The following is a 20,099-nucleotide window of genomic DNA, read 5'->3' as shown; positions in this document are numbered from 1 at the left end:
TGGGAGTCTTTTGTGAAGAAGCGGCAGAGGAAGTCTGAGAAAGAAAGAAGGGAGGGAGGAAGTGAGCAGAAGAATGAGGAGGGGGTTATACAGAGTTAAGTGGGTGGACAGAGAGACGACAGAAAAAGGCTAATGAAAGACTGCAGACCAGAGGAAGAAAGAGCAAGGGAGCCAAAACAGATGGAGTGCAGAGGGAGAAACAGAGAAACTTAGAGAGTAAACTAGGTATCTGACCCACAACTATGACCTAGTTAAAAAATTACCTCCATTTTTTTGTTGTAAACTCATACAGAACCAAAAAAATACAAGATGTGCTCTGGCTGAGGCCATCCTTCCATTAACTTTCATACTGAACCAACAACAGTGATTTGAGATGAAGATAAAGATCATCTCTTCATCAAACTATCATGACTTAGTCCATCCAAGATCTGACAGCAAATGTCGTATTTACAAATATTGCAAGCTTGGCCAGTGATGAGACATCCATAAGTTGCTAATTAGCTGTCAAGCTAATGTAATTTTCATCAATCAGGCCCATCTGAAGAGACAATCATCTCATGTCGTAGTTGAATAAATGAACACTGGACCAGAATAAATAGAGTTTGTTTGACCTTTTCTCTTGTTTTCTCAGGATTATACATTCAGAAACTAATCTGAGGATCAGTTTCATGTTTAATTTCATTAGAGATTGTTATTGGATATTTATTGGTTAAGGAATAAAGAGTCATTCATACCAAGGATGGTAACTATAAATATAGAAGTTTGATAATTGTTCTAATTCTATTCTATTCTATCACCCTCAAGTTTAAAGAGAATTTAAAGTGATCGATGACATAACTATAGCACTCGCTTAGAATAAACAAAACAATATGGTCTGTTGGTGTGGATGCAAATATAGTCTTTTATTTTCTTAGTGTGAACGGGCCTATATGGAAGAGGAAAGCTTTAGAGTGAAAAATAAAATTGGTAATTGTGAGATAAGGATTAAAATAAAGTCAGTTATGAGGAAAAAATAACTATGAAAAAAGTTGTAAATATGAATTGACACATTGCTTCCATGTGTAACAATATGCTTACAGTATATCATGTTTTTCACAAAAAATATTAAGCAGCAAAACTGTTTCCGGCATTGATAAAAATGAGAAATGTTTCTTGAGCACTAAGTCAGAACATTAGAATTATTTCTGAAGGATTGTGTGTAAAGACTCTAGTAATGCCTGCTGAAAATTCAGCTTTGCCATCACAGACAAATTAATTTAAATAGAATACAGTTTAAAATTGTAATAATATGTCTGTATCTTCTGAATCCTGTATCTTTTGAATACTTTTGGTATTTTGACTTCAGAACCATAAAAAAGAAAAACTTTTGAACAGTAGTGTAAAATAAGAAATGATCAAAATGTTCTGTGTTTGGTAAGTTTGAACCACAGAGTGTAACCACAGAAATGACAACATCAATTCAAACCAACTTAAAAAATAATAATAATAATTTCAAATCGAGGGGTAATGCACCGCAATTACTCAAAGTACACAAGTTTTTAGGATGAAAGCCGCTGAAAAACCAGCGTAATCGAACTCTTAGATGGTTAAACCTTCTGGAGAAAAAGGTTAGCAAGACTAAATCGTGCAATTATAGCATCTGAGAACTGCAGCTGAACTTTGACAGTGTCAGACAACATTATGCCCTAGTTATAATATTCAAACTGCTATAATTCACAGACACCAATAATTATGTGTAGCTGAGCTTCCAGTCATAGCACACTCTCTTTACAGTGCGGCAGAGATGAAAGCGCAATAAGTAAAGGAAATGTGTTTACGGGTCCCTCTCCTCCTCCACACAGCGACTCGAGCGATGACACAACCAGTGAGCTGATCAATAACTGTGACTGAGTATTGGTTCTCAATCTCCACGACAGGCCGAATCGATCAGGAATCAGTCATACGAAACTCAGACAAGGCCTTATGATCAACACCCTGGAGCTGCATAACACATCTCAATTAACACACCCACATACTCGCAAATACATGTACACAAGAAAATAAAATCGGTTATGAACTGTCAACTAAAATGAAGCATGCAGAACGACTTTCCTACACACATTACTAAAAGCTGGCAGATCAACTCGTCCATTTACATATTACTTTACAGAGGGCAACTGAGAGTAAAAAGGTGAGGGAGTGAGAGGGAAAAAGAAGCTATAAGGGACAGGAGACATAAAGCAATCAGCAGAGAGAGGTTAAAGTGTCAGGCTTTGTCAGATAGTCTGAAAAAGGAAAATGCCCTGAGTATTAGAGAACGACTGGGGGGTGGGGAGGTGGGATGCTAGGCCCTGTAAACTGTGGTAATCATGGTCGTATTCACTGTGGCTGCTTCCCTTGAACTGAGACCTGCCGTGGACTTCAGTGGATGCATGAATAATGATGAAGAAGAACTCAGTTTACTGAAGAGGAAGAATAAATACTTAACAGATTCATGCACTAGGGGCTGTCAATTGAATGTGTCAATTCTGTGTGATTTATTACAATTAAAACAATCCAACAATAAAAAAAATGTAAATATGGGAAAAACAAAATACAGAAATGCATCCTCTGCAAAGTTTACCTCAGACGGACTAACAAACTAGATTAGAAAAGGGTTTGCATAAATTGTATGTATAAATAATATTAATAAAATAATAAATTAAATATTAAAATCTAAAAAAAAAATACAAACTAAAACAAACAAAAATTATACTGTAAAATACTGAAATAATACAAAATGAAAGAATCTGAATGAATGAATTTGGAGAAAAAGGGGATTTAATAAATAAAAGCAAATTTTGAATCTATTTTATGTTTTCTTATGCAACAATAAGTCTTTTTAATTCTCATAAATTCAGGGCTTTTGACATCAAATCTTGACAATATATATTGCTATTTGCAGGTAATATGCTTGAAGGGATAGATCACCAAAACTGAAATTCTATTTATCATATAATCATGTGTGACTTTGTCTTCTGTATGACATAAAATAAGATCACATTTGAGAAATTTCTCTGTAATTTTTGTTGATAAAGTGGAAGTCTGTGGTAACCAAAACTGTTTGTCTATCAACCTAAATATTATCTTTTTGTGTTCTGCAGAAAAATGAAAGTCATACAGGTTTGGTGCGAAATTTGGGTGAGTAAGTGACAAAATTTCCCTTTAATCAGTTATCATATCGTTTTTTTTTTTTCACAGAACCGCTACAAATACAAAAAAGGCACGAGATCTTAAATGATTAAATCATTAAATGATTAAATACAGACACAGTAGATTATCCTACAAGATCCATATAATGTCTACCACATATATTGTGTCTGATTAAATCCTGCAGCGCTGAAGCCAAACTGGAGTCATTATACCATTACAGCAGGCGCTTCACGCTTTTAATAATAGAACATATTCATAGTAAAAAAAAAAAGAAGGTTGTGTGGGAGTATACGCCTTAGCGCGAACATGAATGAAAATAGGGGCCGACCCTGCCAGCAGCACCTTTGATCCCTTTATAAAAGAGAATAATTAAAACACGAACAATTTCACAACCACGGCGGATGAATACAGAGCAGCTCCAACAAGGCACGCATACCAAGTGAGCCACGCAATCTCGCTTCAGTCTTACTGTACACAGCAACATAATTGCTAAATGGACCTGATAATTGATCAACAATGCCAGGCTATCCACAGAACAACATGAAAACATGCTGGGAAAGGAAAGGGAGCTGTGAGGGCTGGGGTCAGTGAAGGTGACCTAATTGGCTCCTCGAGCTTCAGGACTGGTGAAGGTGAAAGTTGGGGGTCCTGATGGACTCGGCAGTGAAAGAACCTCATAAGAACTCTGAAGTCAAACAACAAGGAAAGGGCATATTTATGTAGAGCTGCCCTGAGGCGGCCAGCAGTAGGTTCATCTGAGGAGCTATGATAAGAGATTGGGAAAAAATACACGAAGACAAGGACTTGGAAGGTTTTGAGAACACAGTATATAGTGAAGTCACAGGAACTGAAAGAAGGAGAGAAAGTTTATTGGAAAGATGAAGGATTTAGTTGAGGGGTTGAGACTCAAGGTGGGCTGGTATGCTCGGCCAAGCCGAACTCTTCCAGGCAGGACACCAGCATGGGAACAAGGGATGTGGAGCAAAAGGAGGAGAGGAGCAGAAAGGGTAAAAAAAAAAGAGAGACCTTGGCAACAGGCAAGGCATCTGAGGGGAGTCAAGGGGGCTACAGGGGTGAGAAAGAGGATGGGTGAGAGAAAACAAAAGAAAAAGAGAGTGTACTCATTCCCCAAAGCGGATCCAACGCTCCACTGCACTTTCAGTCAGTGGTTCATCCCTCCATCGCAGACAGTAACAGGAGGAAGAGCAAATGAGATGATTTAAATCAGAAATAGATTCTCCAACGCCTGGGCAATACAAAATTGGGAATTTTTGTATACATTTTGATAGTGTTTAAAATTTCATCTTTAAAAACAGTATGCCAGTTTTACTCACATCTCACAATTTATGCTAACGCTTAGTATATGTGTGTGAGCGTGCATCAAAAGTTTCTAATTACAACATGCTCAATCAACAGTGTTGAGCATTGTAACCAATCACAGACATGTCGGCTGAGCGCTGAATGCAATGACCAAAGCATTTAACTTAGTCAGTGACACATAAAGTCTGATTTATACTGGCCACAAAAATTATATTTACAAGAACTCAAAACTGAAATAGTTAGAGCAGATTAATAGTTCCCAGCATGCTTTGCTTCAGTTCAGTCTCTTTTATGCATTTTTACACAAGACTTGTGTAAGGGGAGATCTGTTTGTGCTTGCTGTTATGTTGAGACTTAAAAATTGTTTCTGGGGGTTATGCTGAAGAATAGAGCCTGTGGTTAAGTCGAAGATGGACCAATCTTTATACTGCTCTGTTTAAAAGTAGTATTGACATTTGTTGATTGCATTGATAGTGTTTTATTGTATCAGCACATGTGCTTTAAGCAGCTAGTTAGCTAGCAGGAAAGAGAAGTCAATGTTATTAATTTAAATGGTTTAAACCAATATGGTTAAGTTTCACTAAGCATTCAGAACTATTGATTTTTAAACTTAAATGAAGTGATCGGTTTCCTCAATTAAAAACTCATTACAACTCACTGGGTTTTACAGTGCACAAAAGGAACAATTAACACCATATTTACTTAAAGTTATCAATATAAAAACAATACAAAAGTTGCCTATACTATGCAATGAATCTGATCTCTAAACTGTGTTTAAACATTGTTCGTTTTAATGAAAGATTTGCGTGTGTATAGAACACACTTGTGCGGTGAATGAAAAGTCCAGCGTTTTAAAAAGCGTCTGACTGCACGCACTGCAAAGACATTAATATCCCACGCATACTACTGTACTGTTGATAATGATGGGGGCAGGTTGGAGAAAAAAATCCCCTAAACCAACAGAAAATAGCATAAAAAGAACTAGTGTAGCAGAACATCTTTAGACCTGAGACCAAATAGATTAAAAATGCAAAAATATTGAGATTTTTTAGCTGTATTGCCCAGCCCTACGTTTTTTCTGGTCAATATAGATGGCAGGCTTTCATTCAGTCACACCATCTTCCTCTGACTGCCTCCCCCATTTTAACTCAGGAATATTTCATGCGATGTGCATATGACCTGTATCAAAGTCGTCCTCATATTCACCATTAACCCTCAACCTTGCACGTTCTCTTTTCGCCTTCTCTCCGCCAATCTCTCGCTCTCTTTCTCTCCCCAGCTCTCATCAGGTCAGGATAGTCTCTGGGGTTTGACAGCCACGCTGCAGATGCAGCCCTGTTAGAGCCTGTTTGAAAGAGGACTTCAAAACCAGTGAAACAGGGAAGAACTCAAAAATCACGCCACTGTGGAGCATTTCATCACTGTAGGGTTAACACAGACAGGGGTTCTCATCTCGCAGGTCTGTTCTGACGGTCGGTCACGAACATGAGCAAGGAGAGAAAAATGATGCTAAATGCCAATGATGCCAATATTATATAGGATATAATAAGGCATAGTGAAAGTATCAAAATAAATATGCTGTTTTGAAGGAGGAGAAAATGCTTTGGAAGCCAAAATGGACAGGCTGCATGAGATGCCCTTATTTTCCTAAAGTATGAGCGCAAATACACAACAAATCAGATATGACCCAGACTACACGAATGCACGGCTTATGACAACCACAATGAGTTTTGTGAATTATTGGCTGCCGAAAGCATGATACCATTGAAATTAAATTCCGTATAATGAACAATTTTGGTGTTGTGGTGGGTTCCAAATGATGTCCAATAAAAAATCTGGTCCTGAAGCAAAACCAGTTGAGCACCACTGCACCACAAGGTTCTAGACCAGCAAAATCACAGATGCGCTCATGAACCTAGCAATTGAAATGTTAAGATTAATCACTTCTTTTCCATGATAAACAGGGTTATGGGGTCAGATATGTACACACTCACACATATTATACGCTACCATTCCAAAGGTTGGCGTCTGTATTTAATGTTTTTTAAATAAGCCTCTTATATTTAACGAAGTTGCATTTATTTGATCAAAAGTACAGTAATAAAGTCAATACTATATGGGTTACTATTAAACAATTTTCTAATTTAATATATTTTAAAATGTAATCTATTTCTGCGATTGGCAAAACTGCATTTTAAGCAGCAGTCTTTAGTGTCACATGATCCTTCAGAAATGCTGGTTTGGTGTTCAAGAAACATGTTTTTTTATTATTATCAGTGTTGAAAAGTGTGTTAACGTGAGACTCTTATCGGGCGATAAAAAAAATATCACCGCTAATCTATTCTCAAAATTGGGTTGGGAGCTGGGTTTATACTAAGCAAGCTATGATGACTTTCACCTTGATATTTTATATAACTGACTCGCTGAGGACAGCCTTAAAAGATGCTCAGGACAGTTGACGGGCTACGGCTGCGCATCATCACGAAAGCTTATTTTTTTCACATGTTGTTAAGCCTTACCGCTTGTCGATTTAAACATTAAAGCATCCAAAAACAAGACACGGAAAAGCTAAACAGAGTAGCTGGTTACTCGTGCGCTGTGTTCGGTGCGGAGAGAAAGAGAGAGAGCCGTGTATCACGGACAGCGACACTGAATCGAGCTCTCTTCTGCGAGGTTCTCCTCGAAGTCCCTCCAGCACCTGAACGAACAAATACTAAATCGCAGTTTGAACTAACAAAAATATGCTAAAGAGACCGATTCAGTACTCGTGGTGTTCTGGTGTTCAGGACTCACGTGGAGAAAGGCGTCTCAAAACACTTGAACATCGAATTTGCTTATTTTTGCTCTTGTGCCGACAAATACATACAAAATATGTCAAAATATCCACCTTGGAAATTATGCTTGTAAAAGCTGTCAGTTATTTCTGAAGTGAAAGTAAACAGTTGAGGAAGAAAATGTGATGTGTATTATATTGGATGCGTTCATCGTCTCTTAAAGTGACCACGCCTAATTTAGCGACTGGCTGCTGTAATGTTAATCCAAGAAAATGAAAATCACTCACTGCTCTTGACTGAATTACTTTGTAGTTTTAACAGTCAAACCAAAAATTATTCAGACACCAGATATAATTTTTGATATATATAGCAAAACTGTAATGTGAGAAATGTTGAAGGTGTCTGAATAAATGTAGGTTTGATTGTATATTTAATTTATTGAAGACTTTCCAGTGCTATTTTACATTTAATTATTTGGTTTCTGTACCTTGACACCAACAAACTTAAAAAAAAAACTTAAACATTGGTGTGAAACAAGAGTAATGTTGTTTGCACCTTGTGCAATGTGGAATTAGTTTACAGCTTTTTCAAGTACTTTGTGATGCATTTTGGAAACAGGATATGAGCCCCTTTTCTAATGCACCACCTAGCTTGATAAACCCCTTCTCAAAGACTTACTGTTTGTCAATTTACACACATATTCTGAATGCCTTCAACAGAATTCGAATGAGCCATTTTAATCTAGATTAATTTCAAGATCACAGTGAGATTAATCTAGATTTAAAAAAAATTATCTATGCCCACCTCTAATATATATATATATATATATATATATATTAGGATTATTTCATGGAAAGTAAATAAATGTAAAGAATTTTACATTGTTACAAAATATTTCTGTCACAATTGACCGCTTGAATGTATCCTTGCTGAATAAAACTATTAAGTATTAAAAAAAATAAAAAATAAAGAAATAAAGAAATCTTGCCTTCCACATTGTTAAAATTAGAACGAGAATCTGACTAAATCATTTAATATTTTACATAATGTGATTCAACAAAAAATGAGCGCCGCGAATTTGTATTAACAAACAAATTATTTTCATAAACCAAATTACTCACGGTGCATATGCTCATTTTGGAGTAGTAAACACTAAATACAAAGTAGTTATGAAGAGAAAAGCAGGAAGACTTTCAGGGACTGTGAAGGCAGCCATCCACAGCTTCCAAAACTGTCACAAATCCAAAAACACATTCAGACTGCCTCACGAAATAAACCAACCCTGCCACAAATATGTCCTTCCCCTCTGCCCCCTCCTGTGATAAACCCACCTAAGCTCCAGCATGTGGCGCATCCCCAAACCCCATGTTAGCATCAGCGCTAGCCTAACAGCCGCTAAGCTCTTCATGCGGCTCTGATGTGTTCAACCGTTTCAGACCGTGTGTGTCTGTTCATTCAGCCATGTTGTGTCTAACCTGACTATTAAGACTCTTCAGACAAACACCTACTTGGTTTCTCACTTTGGCCATCTGGTACCCCCCTATTTACCCCTTAATCTCATTCTCTACAACCATTTCCTGTTCACTGCTCTATATGACATTCTTGAAGTGGTCGTCTCAGCCTCCTTCAGGTCTCGTTTCCTCCCTGTTTTTTCCTAAAAGTGAGCAGGATCCAAAGCCTTTGTTAATGGATGTTATTCCGAAGTGTAGAGGAGGAAACAAGGGAACACGCGCACACACACAAAAACAAACAGGACTTCTGACCTTCAGCTTCCTTTCTGGTGCCAGCATTTGCGTGGCTCTTTCTATCTCTCCACAGGCGCCAGGTGTGGGGCCACATGTGGTTAGGGGCTTAGTTTGTTTCCTGTGAGGTTATGGCTTTCCACACATGCTAAACAACCTAGTGAGTTCATGCTAGGAATGTATTATTCATTTGTAGTGTGTGAGAGAACCGTGTTCCAGTTGAAAGAACAGCACCAACACCCAGTTGCCTTTGCGGGGACAGAACAAGGTTGTTCTGCAGGTGCAGCAATTCGTGATATTGATTTGAACATTTTTCAGGACAAGGCTTTTGTGGCATGGAAAAGCTGTAACTACACCCCAGAAAATTTATTTCTATCGTTATGCTGAGGAGAACTTGACAAAGACTAACGCTTCTGACTGAGCTAAGCTGTATTCGTTTGTCCATGGCATTTTATAACAACTAACGCAGGGGAATTTCTTTTGGTCAGTGAAAAAGTGATTCTGGAAATGCCATATTTCTGGTTATTAATATGTTACATGTTCCTATGTGTCCTAATGTGCTATGTATGCATTTATAAATGTGGGTTTGTGTCTGTCAAAAGATCAGTGCTCTTTTATAAACTTCAGATTAGAAAGTCTGATTTAAAGAATAACAAACAAAAGCTTTATAAGAGATTTAAAAAAATATATAATAATTACAATGCATTTTAAATTTATTAACATAAGAGGAGTTTCAAATTAACAAATTATTCTAAGATCAATAACAATTTTATTATGTTGCATCCCAAGGAAGGACTAAAAACAAAACTGCATAAAGTTGTGTGAAAGCTATCTATCTATCTTCTAGAAAATATTTTAATCATTTGCTTTAGCACAGCCAATTATTTAATTAATTCTGTTAACACACTATATTTTTTTCTTAGATTTATAAATTAGTCTTTTTTGCTTTAAATTATATTTTACATTTTAGGAAGGGAGTCCCTCACAGGACCATCTTCATACATCCTAAGGTCATCAGGAGGTTTATTAATTTTTTATTTGTTGTACATCTATTTTTTTCAGTCATGAAATGTTTACAAGATTTTAATCATAATTTCTTTGTGAAAACGTTCATATACAAGCTTTTCACTCAGATAACCATGTATGCCGGATTCACAAACGAAACCCATTGCTTCTTAATTCAGTTCATTAATTCGTTCATTAGGCTTGTTCGTTCATCCATTCAAGCTAATACATTACGGACAGACGCTAAAGATTGACCTACATGCTCCTGTAATCACCATGCAGCGGTTGTAACGTGTGCAAAAAACCTGTTTCTGTGCTCTGAGAAGCTAAGGCTTGCTTGGAGCGCGGAGCTTGGCTGCTCCTCTGCAAAGCTGCAGGAGATAGGTTTGTAAAGTCTTCTAAAAAGGAATGCACCGTGTGTATGTGTATGGAAGAGGGGGGTGTTTAGCATTTAGCAAGGCACCGAGACTTTGCCAAGTCTTTGTGTGCCCCCTGTTTTCAAATGCGTTTATCACTGGGCAACGGTGCGGCCCGGGGCTCTTGAGGCCGGAGCTCAAACAGAGAGCCGGGTCTATTTTCTGCCTGTTAGCACAGCGCCCCGTTCACCAAGAGTCAGCAGGACCCACAGCTCTACAAAGAACAGGAGGGGATGACTTTAGCATGCGGTGTGTGTGTGTGTGTGTGTGTGTGTGTGAATAAGTCAGGATCTGAAAGAAGAAGATTAGCAAATGGCCTTCTCAGCCTCTATGCGAACCTGTGCTGATGCTCTGCTATTGAAGTGGACACTGGCTGCTTTTCTTGCTGAATACAGATAAAGCTAATACCTACATAAAATAATAGCTTTTCAGTGAATACCCCCAAGCATTTTAAAAGGCTCTTTTATAGTCTTTTTTCACCCATTTAACACCATGAAAGAAACTTAGTACCTACTTCAGGCTGTGAAAGAAACCCCAAGAGCGAAAAAAAAAAAAAAAAGAAAACGAATGAGAATGAGAATTTTGTTCATTATAAACTACTAAAACACCAACGGAGCGCAAAAGAGCCACAATTAGAGAGTGCAATTTTGGAAAGTGTGCAAAGGGATTGTTCACCCAAAAATGACAATCCATACACCTGTTATCATTTACTGACCTCTCATGGCACTTCAAACCTGCATAACTTTCTTTCTTCTTCGGAACACATAAGGTTATATTTTGTAGAGCTGTTATTGCGCATACGATGGAAGTCAATGGGGTCCAAAACAAAATAACGGTGCAGTCCAAAACCAAACTACATTGGACCCTATTAACTTGAGTTGTATGGACCAAATTTAATGTAAAAATTACTGTTAAGTTATGGCCTGTTTTATTTCCCCCCATAACTTCTTTCAAAATGCTGCACAACGGAGGTTTACTGTTAAAATTAAAACAGGAGTGAAACAGGATATTCAGATGTATTCCTTTAAAAAAAAGTTGTTTAACCTGTATAACTGTTATTAATACTTTGAGAAGTACATTCTACTGTACCACGTAACATGTCAGAATTTCTTGAAGTTAAATGGAACTTATTTTGTAGGTTTCTGTGTATATGATTTATTTATTATTTATTTATGAAATGATGAAATGCAGGTGAAGTGAACTAGAGCAGCTCAGTTGTGAAATGTCCTCATACAGTGAGACACCACGAGCGTCACACGAGCTTGAGTGGGTGTAGTAGACAAAAGTCATTCACACAGGGACATGCAGAACATACAGACTTCATATTTAAGAAACAGCTTCTTTCCTCTTTAATAGTCACATACACTAGTTCATGTTACAATTTGACACTTGACTTTTGATTTATTCATCCAAATTGCCAAATGCCATGATACAGTACATGTAATACAGTTAATTAAATTTTTACGACTTTATGATTCCGCAATTCAATCCATGTTTTTTGCACTGCCCTACGTGGTAGGTGTTGTATTGGCTATAACGGTCACATGAACATCTCTGAATCGGTGCTTGTGGGTGTCCAGGGGGTATGTAAGGCCAGAGGTGCAGTGATCTGGGAGTCAGCCAATCTGGAGCCGGGCGCTACGCCAGCCCCTCTCCGCCCCACCCTTTCCTCCAAACCTCAGACTAATGATGGTTCTGGCTGTTTTAAAAACCTTTTGCGTTCGCTTTAAATACAACTTCCTCCTTTAGCTACCGTACAGCCGACGGTGCCTTTCCTCGGAGGGTCATTAAAAGGCCGGGAAATATGACCAAAGGAATGAAAAAAAGGAAAGCGCACACAATGGAAAGTGCGTTTGGAGACAGGTGTCTGCCTGTAGGATTGGCGTAGCGGCCGCTGTAGTGGTCTGCGGTGCGCGTGCCCCTCTCTGATCTGCAGGCCCAGCTGTCGATGGTAAGTGGGTTAGGGCGAGCAGCCACCAGAGTTACATGCTCCAGTGTTCAACCCCGCTCTGCACTGAAAAGGGCGCCTGCTAAGCAAATAAGCAATAACGATAAATCTGAGCTGGCTTTGGGCATCCATCATTGCGAAAGTGGGTCACAGTTTTGATAGGCTAGGAACTCTTGGCTGTTTCTGCCTCTCTTTCCCGCACACATCCCTCCTCTCTTGCTCTCTCCTCCTTATTTAATCACTACATAGTCCAGCTCTTTTCATTACCTGGTCCATTTACTCTTTAGCCATCCACCTGTAAAGAAGACTTCCTTGTCCCTGACTTTGCTTTACATTAGGGCTGGGTGATATATCTGACGATATGATCATGTGCATCTAGTGAGTAAATCTGGTTCCGTGATTAATGCTTAATCGCCATCAAATGGCCTTCGATAATGAACATGATATTGCGTAGCTTGTCAGTGATCTACGGCTCTGTCTATTAAATGCCGCTCAATTTGAAAACAAGTAATGGCGATTTAGCGTTAATCACGGAACCAGATTTACTGACTAGATGTGCATGGTCATATCATCATCACCCAGCCCTAATTTACATTTTAGTATACTTATATTTTATTTACAGTGTATACAACACATTCAAAAGTTTGGGGTCAGTACATTTTTTTCCTAAAAGAAATTCAGCAGGAATGCTACTTTGCTACTGATCTGTAATACAGTTTATTACATTTTATTCTACAGTTTAAATCATTCTGTGCATTCTGTGTTCATACAAATGTGTTACTTTTTCCCCCAACTGATTCAGATCCAAAGTTACCAATTACCTCTTAAAAGCAAATAGCCACTTAAAACAATAATAATGTGCAACATCTAATTATCACTGCATGGAACTATTGAAATAAGCTACAGAGAAACGGGTATGGCAGGATGTTTTAAAATGATTTTTAAAAATGGACAATGTTTGGACAACGGGGAACATTTGATCACCTGATTTCACAGTGCAAACAAAATAATGACAAAATGTCCTGTTGTTTGTTGCAGTCGCACCTAGTAAAGACAAAAATCAGATCCGATGAAGAAGCTTTTAGGTTGCATTATAACATCATGTCTCGTTAGGAAACAATGAGAGAGGTAATAAGCCTCAACTTTTCTTCCCCCCTCTCTCTCTCTCTCTCTCACACACACACACACACACACACACACACACACACACACACACAGTCAGAACTATCAACTCAGAAGATATGAGGCATTATCATCCTGAAGTGGAAGAGGGGGTCCATTGGTCCTCTCATCTTGTTCATTCATCCTTTTATTTGTGGTATTGTAGCTTTTTAATAAAGTTCAGTCTTCCCTCCCTTCACCCTCCACATCACTTCCTCACTCTCTGCACTCACTTCCTTTCCTTGTCAACAATTCTCTCTCTCTCTCTCTCTCTCTCTCTCTCTCCCCCCTTCCTTCCCTTCCTCCCAATGGCCGTCCTTCTTCCTCTGGCTCTTCCTCTCTCACACACTGTTTATTTAAGCACTTTCACGGTCACTGCATTGTAATCTCATGGGACAAAACTGCCCTTTCTCTTTTACACTACCTCGCTCCTTCTTTCCTCTCATCCCATTCTCTCCTGGTAACCTTCTCCATCTCTCCCTCAGCTCCTCCTCTCCATCTTTCTCTGTCAAAATGTTTCAAATTCAAATTCAGAATGGTTTTTCCTGAGCTGAAAGGGCATGAAAGAGTGCTGGCGCTTGGCAGCCTTGAGCTTTGTGGTGCAGTGGCCAGGCAGAGAGCCGGAGTAGAGCCAAGCACCTCTGAACATGCTCAGGTCACAAAGGCCCCAGCCGCACAAAGAGAAGAACTCGCTCCATACAAAAAGCTGCACCCACGGCCTGCATTAGGCACACATAGTACAAAAGGCTAAAAATGCCCCAAACAAAACCCAAGAACCCAAACCACACATAAGTCTTCTGTAACACAAAAGAGAAACTGAAAACAATTAACAAAAATCTTAAGTATGATAATATAAGATAAAAGGAATGAAATAAGTTACAATACTAAGATAAATAATAAATTGAGGTATGTAAATACAATACAAAATATTAAATATGAAGAATAAATAAGAATAAAACTAGTACAATTAATTAAAATTAATTTAATTAAAAATTAAACGTGTGTGTAATTTTTATATATATTTTTATATTTAATTAATAAATACTAAAATCATAAATTAAGCAAGATAAAAATAAAATGCAATCAAAGTTAAAATGAAATTATTGATAAACAACAAAAATACATGAAGTAAATTTTTTTATATTAAAAGTATACTTCTAATGTTATTAGAAACTTCTAAAAATAACATGATGAAGTAACTTAAATACTAAAGAATAGTAAAAACAATTAAAAATAGCTAGAATAAATTAAATAAATATAAAAAAGTCTAATATAAAACAATTAAATGTGTTGTATAGATTCAATAAATAATAAAAATAAACTAATATAAAAATTGTAATCAATACCAAAAAAAGAAAAAAGTTTTAAATGTATAAAATAATACAATAAAACAAAATATCTAACTCAGTCAAAAGCAGCTGGCTGAAGTGAAACATCAGGGCCACCATTAGATGTCTGTAAGCAGGAGGATGCACTTCATGTACAAAACACTTTTGAACAGCGCAGACAGTACTGAACAACAGCCGAGCCGTGAGGGAGGCAGGGCCAGGGTGGGTTCAAGGAGCACACACATTGTGTAGCTATGGCTTCCCCCATGCCCCATGCAGAGAGAGAATTATCCACTTAATTCAGGATTACTGACAAGCAGCTACCACTAGAACAATGAGACAGTCCAGTGCAGTCTTTTCAGATAACATTACAAAACCCATCATGAGTGACATCTTCAATACAAGTAACATAAGTACAGCTGCCCCCTCATACTCACAAGCAGAGATGCAGAAAGGATTCAAAAAGTGGTAGACACATTGATGTAGGAGTATTGATGATCTCCTCATAATAATGTGGCGAGATGAATAAAGAGATTTGTAAATATAATGATTGCTACGCCCCACAAGCATCTGCAGAATTATTCATCACTAAGTTTCTAACAATGATAAAGAAGCTGCAGATGGTAACCTTGAAGATTAATTACTAAAATTGATTAAAAGGACGAGAGAAAGTAGAACTAGTATATTTTTTTTCAATCTGTTACTTGTGTGGGCTTCTTCTTTTTTTCAGTTTCTCATTTGATCAGTTCATACTAAAGGGATACTTCACCCAAAAATGAAAACTACCCCATGATTTACACACCTTCAAGCCATTCTAGACGTTTATGACTTTCTTCTTTCAAAAGTGAATGGTGGTCAAGATTTTGAAGCAAAAAGTGCTCCACACAGCTCCAGGGGGATAATAAAGCGAACAAATGGATTTGTCTAAGAAAAATATCTAAATGTGGTGGTAAATCAGTTATTTTCTAAGATTTGATTGGTTTAATGGGGTACACATGCTTCATAAAAAAAAACCTAATTTTTACCTTTAGATTACACCGCTGTTTCCATTCTCCTAAATACGGACTATTGACTTCCTGGTTCTATGAAGCCCCTCCCGCAGAAATACACAATTGGTTCAGATTGATTAGCTGGCCCAGGACATGTTGTGATTCGCTAACCTTCTAGTGCACATTGTCTGGAAACATCATGCCCCTTAGCATTATGGGTAGGTGCATGTGCTCCGGTGTATTGTAAGCAATGTTGTCAATATTGCCTTATCAATTTAAGCCCGAATCAGAGAATATTAGTGAACAGGATCGAGCAGAAGCACGGCTCCTCCAGGACTTTTCAGAATGCCTGTTTTTTTGCTATCTCATACTTTATAGATATGCTGTTCTTTGTAAATGCTACTGCTGTTTATGTTAGCTTTGGATATACTGTTTTACCCTTACTAAAGCTTTAGTACAGCAGAATACATTACTCTGTTGTAGCATTTTTGTAGAGTAATTGTTAAATTTATAACAGTGACAATCTACTACAACAACTCTTTTTCTTCTCTAAAGCAGCCCAACATGGCCTCACCCCCTTGGTTTCATGTTCCCGTGGGAATTTTAGGGTTTGTGATGTCACCAACCCAGGAAGAAGCTTGTTGTAGTCCCTACCAGCTGTGTGTTGTAGACCTTAAAAAGAGAATTCTGTAAAATAAAATATTTCCTTTTGCAGATGTGGTTTATGTTCAAACAGCAACGCTTAAACACAAACTAAAGTTTAAAAAAGTGTAATCATAATCAAGGACCCCTTTAAAGAGAACTTAGAGAGTATGGGCTGCTTGAATTTATGCTTCAATAATGAGGTCCAAGTTTTTTTTTTTTTTTTTGAAAAATGAATTTACAATGGTGAAAGACTTCTTCCCACAGGTAGACTGCATGTGTTCTTGCCTTGTTGGATGCTACTCATGATCAATAATCACGTTCATTACATATACGTGTATGCCAGTGAATACGGGACAAACTGCCTTCCGTATAGCTTTCATACAGAACGCTTCTTTGATGCCTTAAATTCGGATGATTCTGTATTATATGGAACGTTTAACAACCCCAGTCCTACGTCATACACTGGAAGGCCACTCTCTAGTGAACGCGAGTATGACAATTAGTAGTAGCTAGAGATTATGGCTTATGAAGTTTTAAATATGGACAAAGATGCATCACTTCACTTCAGGAATCCTTTATTAACCCCACGGAGCCGTGTGGAGTACTTTTTTTGATGTATGGATGCATGCACTTTTTTGGGCTTCAAAATCTCGACCACCATTAACTGCCATTATGAAGCTTGGAAGAGCCAGGACATTTTTATTATAACTCTGATTGTATTCGTCTGAAAGAAGAAAGTCACATACACCTAGGATGGCTTGAGGGTAAGTAAATCATGGGGTAATCCCCCAAACCCCTACTAGTAGTATAATATATCATCTTAGACTAGTCTCAAACTGATGTCTATGAATAAAATTTCAGAAAAAAAATGCATTTGATCCCACAGACAGTGCAATAATGATGGCAAAGCTGCCCACCATATGAGAAACGGTACAGAGAGCTCTGCAGGAAATCTGTTCAGTGTGTTCCAGACACTAACCACAAGACCTGCTTGATGAATAGGACCCAGTCATCATCAGCACTGGTTGTTTTGATTGCGTTCTGCTTCCACACAGAGAGGACAAATCGGTTTAATAACCGGAGAATCATGAGCTGCCGGTTTGAAGAACTGAAACGGTTATCAGAACACATCTATCAGAAGCACACACCCTGACCTGCACGTGCACACAAGCTGTATCCCGTCCCGTGCACACATGGCCTTGCCACAATGAGCAAACCAGCACGATACCCAGCATTCCATGCATTCCGCTCTAGACTCTTCTACACGTATCTGCTAAACTCCACCACCACTTATAATGGACTCCCCACACACACACACACACACACCCCATTTACAATAACAAATGACTAGTCACCCACCCACAGAATATGTACATTCAAACAATACATGCATTCGAATGCACAAATGCTCATGCGTATATGATGCAAATTTGCATAAAAACCTGAAACTTAATTTTTAAAAAAAAATGTGCACACACAAATATCCAGTTCTATGTTTATAATATAAAATCAAAAAAATGATTTCTAAATAAAGCCAGTTTTTTTATTTAATGCTTTTAATGCTTTTATCATCAAATACTGATATAGGAAATTAATTTCACGAATAACTTTGAATATGTCATAATCATGTCAGAATCTTTCATTGATTGATTTGATTTTAATTAATATATACTGCATCTACCAATCACTACAATAATGAACCAACAACAAACCAATCCCACTCACATTTACACTTACTGAAAAAAATTAAAATTGGGTGAGGAAAAAATTATTAGAAATTCGCACACAAATCATACAAACTAACAGACAAAACTCACAATATGGTCATTTTATGGTACACACTATTCCCCAAATGTTCTCCCTTTAGGGTAAGTAAGCATGACGAGGGTGTTTCTCTCCACGACTGCACAGTGACAGTGATAGTAATACCTGCTGACATCTCTTCCTCCCCGTCTCTCTCTCCCTCTCCTCCTCTCACCTCACCCCTTCTTCCCCCAGAGGGGCTCCCCTACCGATTCAGGCGCCAAAAACTGTTGATCCTCTTCCTGCCATCCTACATAATGTGCTTGCCTTTTTTCCTGCTCATTCAGAATGGGCAAAATGTATTTTTCCTTCTCCGCAGAGAGAGGGAAGGAAGACAGAAATGATGCAGGGAAGAGTGGACTATCAGGATGTTCTGCTCTGACAGTGTGTGGACTAGAAAATGAGAAATGATGAATTGTCAATTTGAGATCAAATTAATGTCAGATTATCGACGAGTGCCTCAGACAACGCTCAGGTTCAGTTTTAGTGGCCTTGGGTCTCAGGTAATATAATTAAAATCTGCTTTTGTGTTAAGTGCATCTTATGCTAGACCTACATAAAAAAAAAAAAAAAAAAAAAAAAATTCTGCAAATCACTGTTTATTGTTTTTATCTTTACTCTATTGTATTTATTTGTGCTGTTGCTTGTAGTTGGATGGAATAATCTTCTCCTTTTTTCATTTTATTAGAAAGTATAGTTTTTCCATAAACGTAGCACATACTGAACTGTACCGAAACCGTGACTCTAAAACCGTGAAACAAACCGAACCGTGAAAAAGTTGAACCGTGCCAACCCTAATATTCCTGCAGGTCTTTTCTTTTATATGTGCAGATGCCCTTTGCCAGAGATGAGGTGTTGCAGATAACACTAGCAAATCCATCATTTATTAGACTATCGATTACATTTTTATCAAGGTATCACGTTTATTTTTGTAATCCACTCCTCATAACTGAAAGCCAATTCAGAAATAATTTTATCCATCAGCCAGGCATTAATATAAAGTAATAATAAATAAATGAAAGTAATGGAGCAGTGGCCAAATCAGTCAGCAGGATTTGAAGTGATTTGGGTCGATTTGGGTCCTAAACAGATTTTAGGACCCGAGAAGACCTCTCTTCAAAAACGTAGAATGAAATTTTGAATGAATGTAATAAAAGACATAGATTGTACTATATGTTAGCTTGCTTATTTTGCTCAAGTGCAGGATTTATTCGAGTCAATTTGTCATATTAACAATAAGTATTGTTATCCTTAGTATTGTTAAGATAAGTAAATATCCTTCTAACCACAAAGTTTAGACCAGTAGTTCCAACAACACAACTTTGTGATGCTGTGCAAGTGTTCGTTGGAAATATTGGTATTGGTTGGTAAAAAACGTAAATCCTAGCTGGCAAACTATGCTTTTAGGAAGCACAAGCTCAAATAATAAGTTGCTAAAAAAAACACCCCAAAAAAGCTGTTTGGCTGTTGTTTAATATTAAACAATTGCCCATAAGGCCTTAGTTACATCAGCAAGAAGGAAAGTAGCCTAATTTCAGAGAAGAATAAGTTTGATGATTGTGATTATAAAGACAACATGCACAGATTAATCATTTACAAGGCCAAGAACATGCATTGATTAAGAAAGCAGGGTCAATTTTGATTTCATGTTGACTTTAAAGGGGTGATGCAGGAACCAGATAAGCAAATGGCTTATAATACTTTTCAAATTGCAACATAAAGCATGGATAAAATCAACAATGTTGATAAGAATTGGTTTGACAGAAAAATAAGAGTCTGAACCACAAATCAACACAC

Source organism: Carassius auratus, unplaced genomic scaffold (genome assembly GCF_003368295.1).
Source record: "Carassius auratus strain Wakin unplaced genomic scaffold, ASM336829v1 scaf_tig00021839, whole genome shotgun sequence".
Lineage (NCBI taxonomy): Eukaryota > Metazoa > Chordata > Actinopteri > Cypriniformes > Cyprinidae > Carassius > Carassius auratus.
The sequence above is the reverse complement of the archived record's forward strand: the minus strand, read 5'-3'. Positions refer to the sequence as shown.